This window comes from Limulus polyphemus, unplaced genomic scaffold, assembly GCF_000517525.1.
Source record: "Limulus polyphemus unplaced genomic scaffold, Limulus_polyphemus-2.1.2 Scaffold3072, whole genome shotgun sequence".
Classification (NCBI taxonomy): Eukaryota; Metazoa; Arthropoda; class Merostomata; order Xiphosura; family Limulidae; genus Limulus; species Limulus polyphemus.
Genome location: NW_013668682.1, coordinates 132936 through 139429, shown reverse-complemented (window position 1 = coordinate 139429; position 6494 = coordinate 132936).

Here is a 6494-nt window from a genome sequence, read left to right as displayed (position 1 = left end):
TCAATGTGAATTACGGCATTCACCCACCTAAGTTCAATCGAGAACTGGGCAGACCTTCCTTCGTCCTGACAACAGCCACTGTAGACGACCGAGCTGTCTCAGAAGGCTGTATGATTAAATCCTTTAACATTCAATCCATTTCAGTGCAGTCTGGTTGTGTAATTAGACATGCATCACATATATCTGTGTGATTTTTAATTACTGTAGTTTGACCAAATTCAACAACTGGTCCTGCCTGTAAATACATCGACATATTCTGTCAATAAGTCACTGAGGTGTAGCCATTTGAGTCTAGATTATCTAAACAAACCTCAACTAGCAATCTCATGTGTGTTGGAAAGCAAGTGTCTACTTTTGAAATCAGTGTGATGGATGCAATCATAATGTTCTTTCTGGCACTGGTTACTTCTAATTAATTTACCATGTCAATGACCATTCCAGTTTGGAGCTGGATAGCTTATCATCCATAATAGCAGAGCAATAACAGGTGTTCATTCCACTACCCCTCTGATAAATAATTGCTCGAGCTAATATGGCTTGTTTTATGGAGAGAAAATAGTATATTCAACGTGTAGGCTCAATAACCATGTTACATGGCACTGATGCACTCACCATTGTTTGAAGTAAACCATCAAACACTACTTTTATACATGGGAATATTGTGACTTATTTCCCACATACTGCAGTCCACTGTTCTTCGGGTCCATCTGGCTGGAGCTGGATGATTGTATCGTGGAATATCATTTCAGCTGTTACACAGGCTTAGCTGACTGATAACCCCTGCAATACATCTATTCCAAGAATGCCAATGCTAGAATCAAGGTTGGCAACTAGCGCATTCATTCCATAAGTGATCCCTCTAAATGTGGTCAGAGTAACTTCTCAGTTTGCCATAAAAGTTTCGGTTAATATCTCTGAATGGTGATTTGGTCAGATTGCCTGATATTCCCCAAAATCTACCAGTGTTCCGGCTGCTATTGTATCTACCAGAAACTCTGATATTCACGCTTGTATGCCAACAGACTCATAAAAGACTCATTCAGACCTGAAAGAACTGGGTTGACCAATACACTTGGGAATTTTTCAATTCACTTTCTCAAGTTAGTGATCAGATGTGACTTGGGATCTTTAGTTTTCTGAAGTAACAACTGCCGTATTCACTTCTTGCTGTTGGTCATGGAGAATTTGCTGTTTTGTCAGTCAAAAGAACAGCCAGATCTACCTTGTTACTCAGCAAAAAAAGAAGCACTTCACCTAAAAACGACCCAACTCCTTGTTGCAAACTGTGAGCTTAATCCCTTCTGTTTAGAAAGATGGCCAGGTTGAGATACTGATGAACGTTGTAGCATGTACACCTTTGGAAGGCTAGTGTAGCCATCCTTGTTCACTGTGACTACATTACAACTATGATATACATAGTAGTTGATTGACCCATTGCTGGGCTTGACCCTTTTTTGACATGAGAGTCTTGGACGAAAGTGTTGAGGCTGAAGTCATTGCAGCTACTGCTAAAGGATTCTTACATTCCTATGAATTATTTTAAGTTACTACTTGAAATCTTCACAATAGAAATTGCCTTTGTTAGCAAGAGAAGGTCTCTCACACTTAAATGATACTGCATCGTCTCACTTACCAATGAAGGTGTTCTTCCAATCCTATGATGCCATCACAGGTTAAGCATTAACTTACTGTGTAAGTAGTCAAACTTTTTGTGTTTCTGCTCTTTCGTGCCTTGAACTCAGCCCAATGGATCACTCTATTCTCCATTGGGACAAATCTTCACCACAACTCGATTTTCACTATCTCACACTCTCAAAGTTACTCCTTATCCAAGGGCTCAATCAAATTCATGACTGGACTGTCCAGACTCAGCACTAGGCATTTAACTGCCTGTTTGGGAGTCTAGCCATTTTAAGAAGTCACCTACCTGAGATATTTCAGAAACTGGTCCAGGTTTTGTTTTGCCAAACCTTTAAGTATTGGAGAAGTTTTTTGCTTGGCCTTACTCATGGAAGTCCGTGGTTGTGACCAAATGGTTTTCTCGCTGACTTCCTAATCAACATCTGATTGCAAGGCTTTTGGCATTATTAGCTATATGTAATAGGAATGTTAAAGTGCTCTAATGCTCTGATAGGCGATGGGTTCTCGAATGAGGGGTACAAAGAAAAGACGTGTGTTTAGCAGCTCGTTTCTTGTCTTTATTTTATCCCAAACTCTTTCTTGAATGGGACTGACGTTGGTAATATACTTTCTAACTCAGAGAGGCTCACAACTGCCCCTCAATTCTGCCATCTTACCTACAGGTGAGTGGTTCAGTTGGCATACAGCATCGATCAGTGTTTCCTCCAGTCTTCTTTACACTCTGCCTGGCGTTGGTTTGGGAACCCTGTACAGAATCTCCAATTCCCACAACTCCAAAGCGACTCTTAGATTGTCCTCCTCTCACTAAAGTTAACTATAGGAGAAGTTTATCAAGCAGCAATATAGGTGTGTTGGATGTCAGCAGTTCTTCCTTATGAGATGTGGATCGCAGTGAGATCACAGTAATGGACATTTGCAACAGCAACAAGAGTCCATTGTCCAGGAGAGGACTTTTCCTAGGCATGCCAAGTCTCTCAGACAACCATATCTTTTGGTACATTCCTTAAGTTGTAGAAAATGACATTTCCTCAAACACAGAAGTTTTCAAACTGATAACGACCAAACAGTTCAAGATAAGGGATGTACACACTAGTAACTATAAGAAAAGCTCGAATAACAAGTATCCTATTGTCATGACACTAACATGTTTTGTTCCTGTATATTGGTCCACCAAACAGGTGATTTATTCAAGGTATGGAATTACAAAACAGTGATGAACTTACTATGGCTGAGTTGATGTTAAGGAGTAACCAGACTGGACACAAAATGTAAAACACAATGAAACTATTATTTATCAAACACTTAAGACGAAAAGTGTGTGTATTTGATTAGGGAAAACTGGATGGTCACTTCTTCACTTAGTTTCCTATCGTTTATCACACAAAGAAAGACAGGTAAAGATTAAAATCACTCACTAATTGAAATATTTCTACCTACAAATAAGCCTTACATTTACTTAGTGCAGCATATCCTAGTTATCCTTATTCCACATAGGTGGGACTATAAACTAGGTATTATCTATATCACCATTGAAGGACACTGCTATTGATTTCTTGTTGAAAGCAATGTTACACACGCGCAGCAACAGGTATTATGAAGTTTGAAAATGACAAAAAATCAAAGGTAACTTGAATGAAAATCAACTTAACCAGTTTTCTTGATCATATATTGTGTGAAACCTGAACATAAACAAAAAAGAATAAATTAATAATAATAGACTAACAAAAATATATTTCATATGCCTATACAATAGTATTTGTCATTCTTTAAAAGATAATATCTGTTCTACCCATGAGAAATGTTGATGTAATATGATATGCTGTGCAAGAATATCGACACCAGGGTCCTTCAGCGGTAGAACAGGTTATGTCTTCATCTATAGTTCAATAAGCATGACCAGTCACTCTAAATAAATATGACATTTTGTGCAAAGTTCGGAATTTCAGATTTAAACAGTCTGGCAAAGTACCTTCAAAAGTAGGTAGTCTGTGGAAAAATCCAGCGAAAGTGAGTCTAGCGTCCAAAGCAAGTACTCACACTGTGTTTTTGTTTATTATTTTAATAAAAAATTTCTTTTGTGTTTTACTTTGTGTCCAATCTCTTTGCTTCATTTTATCGGCTCAGTTATTTGGAGATTCAGTATTATTCTGTAGTAAATATCTTGATTAAATGTACTGTTATTCTGTGTACCTATTCCATCACTCTTAAGTAAAAATAATTTAACTTGAATGTACATAGAATGGATAGGCAGGAAAAAAATGTTGCTACCATAATCAAAGGATACCTTATTGAAGAGTTTGGTGTTTCTGCTCTTTACTTAAACTCTTGTTGGTGAAATTTAAAAAGGCATTTTAGAGATGGAAGTGGCATTTTACACAGCTAGAAAACTTATGACCAAGAGGTGAAGTTTATCAATGAAGGAAGATGGTTGTATGAGAGAGCTGTTGAGTCTAGGAGAAGTCTGGTCTTGAACTTTGCACATTCACTGATGTTCATAAATACATGATTTCAGTCTCATTACAGCCAATGACTCACGAAGCTAAGCTACTGATGTATAGCAAAGATGGCTATTTAGATTCTTTCCCTGAAGATTGACTTCATTGTCAGAGAAACAAATATGGGTGACTGAGGGTTATTGTGGGGGTATGGTATTTGGCAAATCTGAGACCAAGTGAAGCAGTCTGTATAGGTTTCATAGACTCACTAGAGTTACTCTGGCAAATTTAAGACTAATTGAAGAAGTCTGTATAGGACTCTCAGACTTACCTCTGTCAGGGTAACCTAACCTCAGCTCTGGCTGAAGCTACCCAAGAACATTGGAGAGAGACTAGAGATAGTACTGGTGGACAACATCTGCCAACAGGAGCTATCTCACCAGTAGTGGGCACAAAATGGTGCAGTAAGTGATGTGCCTCTCCAAGCCAAATGTTATACTGTAAAGACAGTCATTGATCACAGAGGATCCTGGGGTCATGCAGAGCTAATGGATGAGTTACCAAACATCCCTCATTGTTCTGCCAACCTAGAGCAATGGAATTCTGCTAGGCAAAGTGTTGGGGTCCTTGAGAGTATCTACAATGCTGTGCCTATGGTGTTGGGGACATCTTAGTCAGATGAGGGCTGAGAAATTATGAAGCAAAGATTATGGCCATGATAACAGTTTCCTGTGAGTGAGCTAAAGAAGATCATTCTGATGACATTCATTGGTATAGTGAAAGAGGATTTGGACTGTTTTCTCAAGCTTTGTCGGCAGGTAAATGCTTCACATAATTGGACTCCAGAACAGATGGTGCAATACCTGGCTCTAAGTTTAGATATCTGAAAATAGACTCCATCGAGTACTTGAGTGGGGAGCAACTGTGGAATTAGAAGACAGTCATTAGCAATTTGCACTTCAGGTTTGACCTCATGGAAAATAGAGCAATCCATTGAGCGAAGGTCAAGGTTCAGGGTCAAGGTCAAGAAGATGTCACAGAAAGCTTGACTGCTTATGATCTGACCTATTTGCATGGAAACTTTACTTCGCAGTGGCCTCTGTGGGTTGTGAGGTTATCTTCATTGACAAATTTGTAGAATGGCTATCCAATAAAATGATACTACACCACCTGAATGTAGAAATATCACCCTAACTGAGGCAGTTTTTGTCACTCAGGCTAGTCATCACAAACTTTGTTCTGGTGAATGGAGATATCATGCTCCAGCTATAGGTAGGAGGAATTTCTTAAAGAATGAAATTATTTGGCATGACCTTGATTCCAGTATTGACATCATTGGAATGGACATATTGTCAAGTGTATCAGTCATTTTTGCCTGTGCAATAGATCCAACTGATACTCAGTGGAAGAGGTATTTGATGCTAGCCAGAACAGACCAAGGAACACTGGAAATATATCTGGGAAAGATTTCACAGTTCCTCATGTATTCAATAGGTCTTCTGTGATTTACTGTGAAATATAGTATGTCTGTGCTGTATGATGCAGTTTTAGAACCCATGCATCAGATAAGCTATTTGTATCACAGAAAGTTAACTAACTGAGTTGATCACGCATTTCTGAAATAATTAATGAACTTTAAAAGCCTTGACAAAAATATCATATGCTGGATAACAACGCTGTATGAGTATTATTTAATCATAAGTTATCACCTAGATTCATAACATAGAAATATAAATCAATTGTCTCACATAAAGGGGAGACCTTATTCTTTTTTGAATGTCTCTAACCTTGACTTCATGTTGGAGTTGCAACAATTTCTGCTATAGCAACAACAAACCATACAGTACGAGAATGCCCTAGTGGATAGGTGCCATATTATTATTTTGTTGAATGTCACTTACCTTGACACCATGTTGGAGTTGTGACAATTTCTGCCATAGCAGCAACAAACCATACAGTATGAGACTGCCCTAGTGGATAGATGCCACAACTAACACTTGAACTGAGGAAACCAGATATAGTGTGTGCTAATGTTCAATCGTGGTTTTTCTGGCTAAATTTAAATCGAGATGTTCAGCCAGAGAAAAGTTGACCAACGTTTCAGAAGAAAATGTTTGAATTTTCTCTACAGAGAATAGCCTTAGATATTGCTGGACCACCCACAGAAATAGAATGAGGTCCCCTCTATATACTTATGGTCACTGATTACTTCACAAAATGGCCCAAGACTCATCCATTAGTCAATACATTCACATAGTCACTGGCTGATGCACTGGTGGAACTGGGGAACACTGGATAGCCAATTTCAGAGCACCTGAAGAACTCCACACAGATCAGGGAGCTGACATTAACAACCAACTGTTCTCTGAGTTGTATAAAGTGTGGAGTGGGGGTGAAGATATAAACTTCACCTTATCA